The sequence below is a fragment of the Homalodisca vitripennis genome, chromosome 1 (assembly GCF_021130785.1).
Source record: "Homalodisca vitripennis isolate AUS2020 chromosome 1, UT_GWSS_2.1, whole genome shotgun sequence".
NCBI classification, from domain to species: Eukaryota; Metazoa; Arthropoda; class Insecta; order Hemiptera; family Cicadellidae; genus Homalodisca; species Homalodisca vitripennis.
The window spans coordinates 224,292,799-224,302,823 of NC_060207.1; positions in this window are offsets into that span (position 1 = coordinate 224,292,799).

Consider the following 10,025-nt stretch of genomic DNA (forward strand, 5'->3'; position numbering starts at 1 on the left):
CACAATTAATTAATAAATAGGTGAGATCTCCAACTCAAATGAGTTCTCCGTCACGTGGAATTAACGGTTTTTTGTAGAAACTACTGAAATTATATAAAATAATAGGAATTACTGAACCAAAAAATATTTAATTTTACATTTTGGTATAGGCTAAAACCCTATCTAGGTCTTCAAATTCAGGAATTGATCTCAAATACATTAACATTAAATGAGTGGGGAGAGGTTTCGAAAACGGGTAGGTCTTCCAATGGCCGTAATATCATCCCAGGAATGCTTAGTTGTCATAAAAAATGGGAGTATATAACGCACGGGAGTATATACCTCACAGGGGCGGGTTTTTAAGATGTTACAAGAGGGTTAGGTAATACGAAAAGATTACGTTAATATTTTCGAGGTAATAGTGAATCTACTCTTAATCTTAAGGTTTAATATTTTAATTTTAAGTTTTTGACTCCAAACTTACCAGGAATTCTATTTCTTATTTTATCACTTTTACAAGCTATTAATAATTTATAATCGATATTCAAACTTTTTATATCTATGGCAAGTTTGTCCATTGGATTAGATATACTAGTTTTCATTTAAACTACGTTGAAGTATTCCTCCCTCCTAATATTACCATTTAGTGCAAAGTATTTTCAGATTAAGTCTAAAAATATTTAATACTAAAATTTAATATAGGACAAAACTAAAAGAGATACGCGTAAAGTATTGATTAGGACATCAATGTTGGAAACAAATTTACTTATATTTTAGACCCATACATTGAGTATATTAATTTAATAATTCAATTAAACAAATATTTAAAATTCAGTCTCCAATAAATAAGATCAATTACTGCTTTATACAGTAAAAATATAATTTAGAGGAATATTGGATTAAGGAACACTGCTACGTCTTGACATTAAATATAAACTCTTCCATTTTACAGCGCTTCTATGTGTCAATAACAGGCCCCCAGGGATCTCTCAGCGCCAAGATAACAGCCTCCTACCTCTCGAAAACTGCTTCCACATTATCTTTGTCTTCTTATATCACCTTTTTATGTTTTGAAACTGACTTCAATATCAATAGATATTACGCATTGGCAGATGTTTAGTGAGAGCGAATGTTCATCATTCATGTATAAACTTGGGCTTTTCAGTTGTCATAAATATCTAGTTTTGGCTAACGTTAATAATCTTATCCAAAAATCAAAACACGCACAAATACATAATCAAAGTTTTCAAAGTGCAATATGCTTTAATCACACTACACAACTTATATTGTGAATATATTAGCAACAAAATGAACACGCATGGTTAAAAATTATGTATCAAAAAACTTCTGTGATAAGACAGGGAAAACATAATTCTTGTAATTCTATTTCAATGACTATGCCAGTACCTAATACTAGTGTTAAAAGTTAGTAGCACAGAAACAAAAATTGAAAAATACCAATATTTTTCTCGTATGATGCAGAAAAACGACATAATCATAAAAAAGTGTATTTACTAATTTAACAGAATTTAATAAAAAATTATATATATATATTTTTTTTTTTTAGTTTTTTATTTTTTAAAAAAAAGGAGAATCTCTCTCTATACCTTATTCTGCCCGTCCTCGTGGGCCACTGGCCTGTGCGAGGATCTTATCAAACAGAATAAGGAGGAGAGTCGATACAGTACAAGCTCGATCGTACTGATAAGAAGTGCTACGGTCACAGAACCTGCGCTATCTCTTAACTCAGAATCAAAGTCCAACGTCTTAGACCATTCGGCCATCGGCACTCCCAGTGCCGAAAACCATTATTCCCATATTTAAGAAAACCATTATTGTAGTATGACCCTTTTATGCAATAAAATAGTAAAATAAATCATAATGCAAATGAATAATAAATAGAGACTTACATTGTAATAATTATAAATTTACCTATTGTGACACACTTAATTGCACAGTTATTCTATGACTTAACTACTTTACACACTTTAATAATTTAGACATTTTATTTATGCTGTTGATAGATTTATCCATAGCGGTTTACACAGTAAATTCCATTAAGAAGTCATATAAATAATGTTACATTAGTGACAGCAGTTACATTTTGATTGTACATTTATTTTATGAGGATGATTAAAATGCTCTCTGAACTGCAGGATTGACGTTTTGTTGTTTTATATGCACAATAATTAATGAGTATAATGCAAGCGAATAACTTTTAATATTAACGTAAAGGAAATGTATGTAACGTTTATCGCATGATCTAGTATATCATGGCCATGGAAGGTTTACATGGAGCTATAGGAGTAGTAGTAGGAATAGGACATGTACGAGTCACGTGACACCTGATAGAGGGAATCACCACAAAGACATTATAATGTACCTGTTTAACTTTCCCCCAACTGCAATAAGACGATCGTCAATATCAGGAAACTTTTAGGAGCTAGGTAGCTCGTCCATCGTCCTCCCTGTCGCCACATAAGGGGCTAGGAAGACCTACAGGGGTGAATGTTTTGGTACACGAACACTTCCTGCAAAATCCCTTCTTCATCTATTCTTACGTGACTTCCAGCAATAATTTTGTTAGAATAAATCTTGCCATAAACGCTGTAACAAATGAGCTACAAGTTTAGTTATATTCCTCAGTACGAAATTCTAAATTTAGTGTACAGTTTATTCTAACAAATTAAAGCAAAATTTAAGCCTACGCTGCATATTTTATGGATCTGAAAAAAGATAACATTATGAACTATTTTAGATATTTCGGACATCTTTCAAAAATAATTATTTCCCTTATATTATAGTTTAATTAACAAAATATGTTATTGTTTTATATATATATATATATATATATACATTAAAATTGTATAAATGGCAATAGCCTTATTTAATTTCAACGATACATCCATTAAATAATGTTTATTGAAATTATATATATTATTATAACTATATAAGTTTTAATTAGAAACAACCTAATATATTTCTATTGGGTTATATTACAAATATTGTTCGAGCCGAAACATTGAGGAACCTTTTTATTAGCGATACCGAAGTTAAACTCTAATCAGGAGGAAATTCAGGAGGTAGTTTTACTGCCTCAGCCGACAAAAGATTATAGTCTTGGTAATTCTTAAGACGCCACAATTGAATACCGCCGGAAACGCAATTCATCCACTTTCTTTATTGTTGTTGTCGAAGTGGGGAGTATAATTAACTTGATCGCATATTAGGCTTCTCGTCTTTAAATTATTGGATTCATTCGTTAATAAAAACGTAATTATCCGTAGTTACTGTTATAAGTAATTTTGTTTGTCATCTGATTAGTTAGAAATGTAATCAATATAGAGAGCGAAGAGTAATTAGTATAACAAAATTTTAAACATATTCCTTATATATAATTGATAAGTGATCATTAATTAAGCCCAAAATTAAGAAAAAATTCTTTTCTGTTTGCTTGTCCGCAAGATATTTTTAGATAGAACTAATCTATACATTTGAAATTTTTTTTGTAGACAACATCGAATTTGATTACGGCACATATCATTACATGCGATTTAGCTGAGACTTGGCACATTTTACATTACAATTTTTGTTTTGTTTTGTAATCTTGATGGCAATGAAAAAGTCGCAGAGTAAATAAGTTTTGTAAACAGACTTAGTCCAACTGTACGACATTTTAACATGTGACATAGTAACCTAATGGAATGTGTTATAGATTTAAAATTTTCGCACATCCTCAGCGGAACTTGTTATGCGACAAGTGGTGTGGTGTGCTCCTTATCTTGTCAATACGTGACCCCTTCTCTAGCTCAGCAGTTTTAATCTCAAATATCAGTCAATGGAATTATTGAAAATCGCATAATAACACGCTATAACAATATTGTTAATCGTATTTCATGAACTATGGCTTTGTTTGAATTGTAATTAAGTAAGTAGCATATTATAAAAATGTTACAGACAATAAAGACGAAGATGTGGATGGTAAACGCACTTGTATATGTAAGTTGTTAAAATAAACCAAGACAATGGAGTATCGAAGGTCCTGACAGAACGAAACAAATTATTGCAATGACGGACTGATTGGCATTTTACTTCTTAATTATTAATTTTATTCTAAATTATCTTAATTATATTCTTAATTATAAATCAACATGGAGTTTTTTCATGGACCAACAGAAACGGTTGTACCGAGTTTCAAGTATTTAGGGTGTTTCTTTCAAAGAAATCGCAGACGGAGAGACAGACATGCAGATGAATGTTATTTGACTTTATGATCTTAATAATAGAATGGCTCTTCGTAAGACCAAGAGGAATCTCAGTACTAAGTCTTAATTGTCTAAGACGTTTCTATCAATAGTTATTGCACAGACGGACGGATAATTTGGATTCTAATAAACCCTACCATTGGATAATGATTTTAATCACATTTTAAATTTTTCCACCCTAGCTATTAGTGTTTTATGGTTAGTATTTAACGTATTTTCTACTGAACAGGTAGTATATATTATAACGTCGTGTTCATAAGAAAACTGATGGTAATATATGTATGCGATTGGTAGTATTTTGCACACGTAAATTCGATAGTAGACTGTATAATCAGCGATACTACATATATTATTCTGCAAAATTAAAGTTTTAAATATTTTGTTCAAAACTGGTAGAAATTATTGTTTGAGCTAGCAACAAAGCTAACTACCATTAATTGCGACAATTGGGGCCACTAATGCTAGGATTGCTGTACAATCCCAAAAGCTTTAAGTGGATTTTGATCGCAACTCAAGTTGAGCAGTTTGCATACGTCGTTTATTCATTAGATATGTTAAACAAATATTATGAATAATCGCTTTATATAGCTAAGAAAATACGCGCCGATATAGATAAAAGATGTTTGAGAGTTAAAATATCTTAAAATAATTAAAACATACCAATATTCATTTAAAGCGAATAGACTCTTACAAATGCAGTGTTAATTGGCTGAGCGTTAGGGAACTAATATTTAATTTCTTTCTGTCTGTCCACACTATATCAAAAAAAGGAACTGACGTATCGACTCAAGACCTACAATGAAGCTTTATTTCTTTAAAACATTTTAGAATTTACAAATCTGAACATAAACTGAGTACGGTCGTGTGAGATTTTAACACGTGTAGCTATCAATCCAAAATTTTGCATTTAGTCATAGCAAAATGTCTGTTTGCTTACATAAAACAAGGTTAAAATATAAATTAAATTTGTATTTACACAGAAGTGAATGAGTATATGGTTATTTTATCAAGTAATTATTCCCAATTTATGATAAACAGAAATTAATTTTTTTTTTCGCATACGCTCAGCCAATTAACACTGCAAGTATAAAAGTCTGTTCACTCTAAACGAATATTTGGATGTTTTTATCTCACTCAAACATCTTTTAGCTATATCGGCGCGAATGTTCTAAGATATATAGAGTGAATATTCATAATATTTGTTTAACCTTTAAAATATCTAATGAATAAACAACGTATACAAACTGCTCAACTTGAGTTGCGATCAAAATCTACTTAAAGCCTTTGGGATTGTACAGCAATCGTAGCATTAGTGGCCCAAATTGTCGCAATTAATGGTAGTTAGCTTTGTTGCTAGCTCAAATCAATTTCTACCAGTTTTGAACAAAAAATTTAAACCTTTAGTTTTGCAGAATAATATATGTAGTATCGCTGATTATATAGTCTACTACCGAATTTACGTGAACAAAATACTTCCAATCGCATACATATATTACCATCAGTTTTCTTATGAACACGACGTTATAATACTACCTGTTCAGTATAAAATGCGTTAGATACTAACCATAAAAACACTAATAGCTAGTGTGGAAAAATTTAAAATGTGATTAAAATCATTATCCAATGGTATGGTTTATTAGAATCCAAATTATTGGAATACTTAACACCATTAAAATTGGAAAATTTTATTAATTATTAACATTATTACTTAAATAAATACCATTTTTTAATAAGGACTAGTCAAATAATGTTAGAGTTTTTAAGATATCACTGAAAAAATTTATCACGGTTATGAATATTTGAGAATTATATAAAGATGATTATTTATGTTTTATTTTTCTTGAAATTTCGTACTTTAAATACTATTAATGATGAAATTCCACACATGCTTTTCAAAAATAGAGGCAGCTTGTCAGCTCTAATGCTTTGCCTAGTGATTATTGTTGTGTGCATTGTAAACAGGTTAAAGTAATCACCAGAGCTTTGTGTCAGAGGATATTTTGCAATACGATTACCTGGGTCTTTGTAATTTCCAGCAGTAATGCATAATTACTTTTGATTGACAAACAACACGGAAATTTAGATCACGTTTAGAGGCTATTATTTGTGTTGTAACAATATAGTTTCTGTGATTTTAACTAAGACCTAAAACAATGCTGCCATGAGGCAGAATTATTGTATTAGATTGTATTGTGCTGCAAAAATTTGTAACAATGGTTTATAATATGGGCTGTAAAGAATCTGCGCCTTTGTTGTAATCACAGTTGGTGGTTAACTTTATTTGTTATCTCAAATAAATTATGATATTAAAATCTGTTTCTTAAATGGATATTTAAGATTAATTTGAAAAAACTTATGCAAGTATAACGTAAATATATAGTTACTAAATAAGTTTAAACAATATGATTTTTTTAAACATTAGTTAATATTCTTTTGAAACTGTTGTATTCTTGTTTCAATAATAATACATTTATAACTAGTGAAAGATGTAAATATAAATTAAAACCTTTTAAACTTCCTAATCTTCTATAAGGTACACATTAGGTAAAACGTCATTGGAAATGTTCTCACTAAAATAAATATACAATGGAACATTTAAAACTATAAAACCTTACAGGAAAAGTACAATTTATTTACTCTTTTTATACATTATGGATATCTAACACAAATAAATCTATTTAAAAGGATTATTGCAGTTGTTTTTAACCCAAATTTGGAAGGACGTCAAAACATCGTTGCGGGATAGTTAATTTCCATAGGTGACAAAGAAAGTTTGTTTCCCTAAAGAGTAAAGTAAAAATATTCTTCTTATTGTATAATTAGTAGAAAAAAATTTAAAATTCTTACAATAGCAAATATGATCTAGTGCTATTTACAATGCTTGAATTGAATTTTAAAATCTTTAACTAGAGGAAGAGGAATTTCTTGAATAATATTAGGGGGAAATGTCATATCAAACTCAAGAATATATACCAGATTTATAACATGGTGGGACTGACAAAAAATATTACTTATATCCTGTATCCTCTGGTGGATATACTCGATGACCAGCGACTGAGGTACAGACCTGGCCAGGGCGTGCCACACAGTCAACAATAACAACAATGTCGGTGCCACTACCGTAACCGCAATGGCCACTACCGTATTATTCTCCTACTGGCATATACGATACAGAATCCCTACCTGCCTTGTATAACAACATGTATAAGGACAGCGTATCAACACCAATATAAGTAGTACAAGTATTGTGACAACAATGAATACCTACAATTTAGTAAAACAGTATTTAATCTCTTCATACAATTAGGCGATTTATGTGAAATGAAAATGAAATGAAATGAAAAATGTCTTTATTAGAGGTGAAGTTAGGACTATAAAGTCCTCTCTACCACTTAACCTCGTAAAAAATTAAACTAACATACATATACATGTATAACTAAAAATAAGTCTATTTATTTACCTTATACGTTAAAAGAATTTTAGCTTTAAAATTAAATAAAAAATCTATAAATAGTGTAACTTTATATATATATATATATATATATATATATATATATATATTTGTATATATATATATATATATATTTACAATACTATAATAAGACACACACGCATTCATTCAACTTTCCTTCAGTTGCCCTAAGTACCACATTCCAAAGCCGCCAACCGCTATACCCCCTGAGCCCCCAGCATCAAGGCCCTGACCTCCGCCCCAAAGCGAGCGCGCTTATCAATGGCTCTGATGTTTATAGGTAAGGCATTCCACAATCGACAGGCAGAAACTGTAAACGACTTACTAAAGGTAGTTGTTCGATGAATTGGGATAGATAATAAGGATGTACCCCTCCTTGTACTTCGTTCACTTATTTCAGACATAAATTGAAAGTTGTTTGAAAGATAACTGGGACAATTTGTATTTAAAAGAGCGTGCAACAGAATGAGTGAGTGATAGTCTCGAAGATCTTGTAATTTTAAGATAGATAATTGTTTGAAGAAGGGCGTTACGTGATCATCACGTCTGAGATTGATGTGCAGATAGTTTTATATCGAAAACATTCCCGGGTTATTTGGCTCCATACGGCCAGTTTCGCGATGTGACCGGATTATGAATCACCGTATTACTCTGCCATCAGTCTCATATTGGAACATTTGCTATCAAGACCCATTCATACTCGTAGCTGGTATCAGATTATCTATTGTGCCTAACAATATTACAGTTAAACACCGTTATTGTTCTATGATATAATTAGTACGTTCATTTATTTATAAAAATGCAAAAGTTGTCAATGACTTGTTTGTTAAAACATAACAGGAATTAACGTGTAAATGTGACATAACAACACTCCAGTTTTGTGAGTTTGGGTTTCATATTTGAAACAGTGTCCATATTCAAATGCAGGAAACTATTCAGATACATAATTTATATTAATGAACTCTGTATATTCGATGTATGCATCACATTTGTATTATTTCTTTATTGTATCTTGAAAAATACTTTAAAATATTTTAAACATATTTAGAACAAGTCAGACAATGAATATGTAATATACATGAACTAAATGGCATTCCAATTGTACTTTGTTTTTGTATAAAATGTTTCACGTTTTTTCCTAATTAGTTTTGATTATTCAGAGTCAGCATTTCTACCACCGGGTCCATATATTCACATTTTTATACAATATGTTTCATTGAAATACAAATTATATTTATATTCAATAAGTAATAAGTAAAACTCTGTCACATTCGGTATACAACTATTGCATTGTTTTTCTTATAATGGTTCAATCAAATTAGGATTTGGAAAAGAAAGTTTTGCTTCAAATTCATAGCCTTTGAAGATAACTTTAGTGGAAAAAAATTCAGAAAACTTTTTACCACTTTGGAATTACATGCATCCACAACAGGAGTTGATGACATTATTAATCAGACAAAAATAAAACCGCTGAAAATAAAAATATAAAACGTTTACTATATGAGCAGGAAACATAGCGTTAGAGATTCACATGTTTTTAATTACAAAAATAGTATAAATTTACTTTTATCTTGTAATTTTCTTTAAATAAAATTAAATCTAAAATAAATTATTTCAGTCGTAAATAGTCAAAAAACTTCATATTTATAAAAACGAATTTTATATGAAATAAAAATAATAACATTAATTTAATTTTGCTTTTATTTGACCATATAATAGGAAGTATTACATAATAAACATTTCTTTCTGTATTTCGATAACATTTGATATGTTTACCAGGTTCAGAGCGGTGTAGCTGTCATATAACAAACCAGGTGCTGTTCGGTGGTGTAGATGTTTATTGTGTATAAATCTGCCCCAGTATCAGTGATGCGGTACACCGCCGCAACCCCTATGACGTCATGGTGACGATATATACTGCAGATAGTAGGCAGGATACAGGCAGCAGCCGCACTGCACACGTGTGGTCCGCCTCATCGTGCTGCGAAGTATATTTACAACAATAATACTGTCCATGCTTGAAATTCTATGCACTGGGTTGAACTTATTGAGCACGAAGATTTGCATGTACACTAGAATTTACCTGTAAATATTACCTGCATTCATAAATCAAAAATTTTAGAAGCATTTTCATCAAAATGTCTCATTTTCTCGTATAACATAGAATTATACTATCGGTATAAGTAGGGAACTAGATTATTTTGACGTGGACTCCACTGGTAACAATAATAAAAATACAAATTGCGTGCTTCAATGATCAAAATACCATATAATTAAATTTTGTCATATTACGTATGGTAAAATTAGGC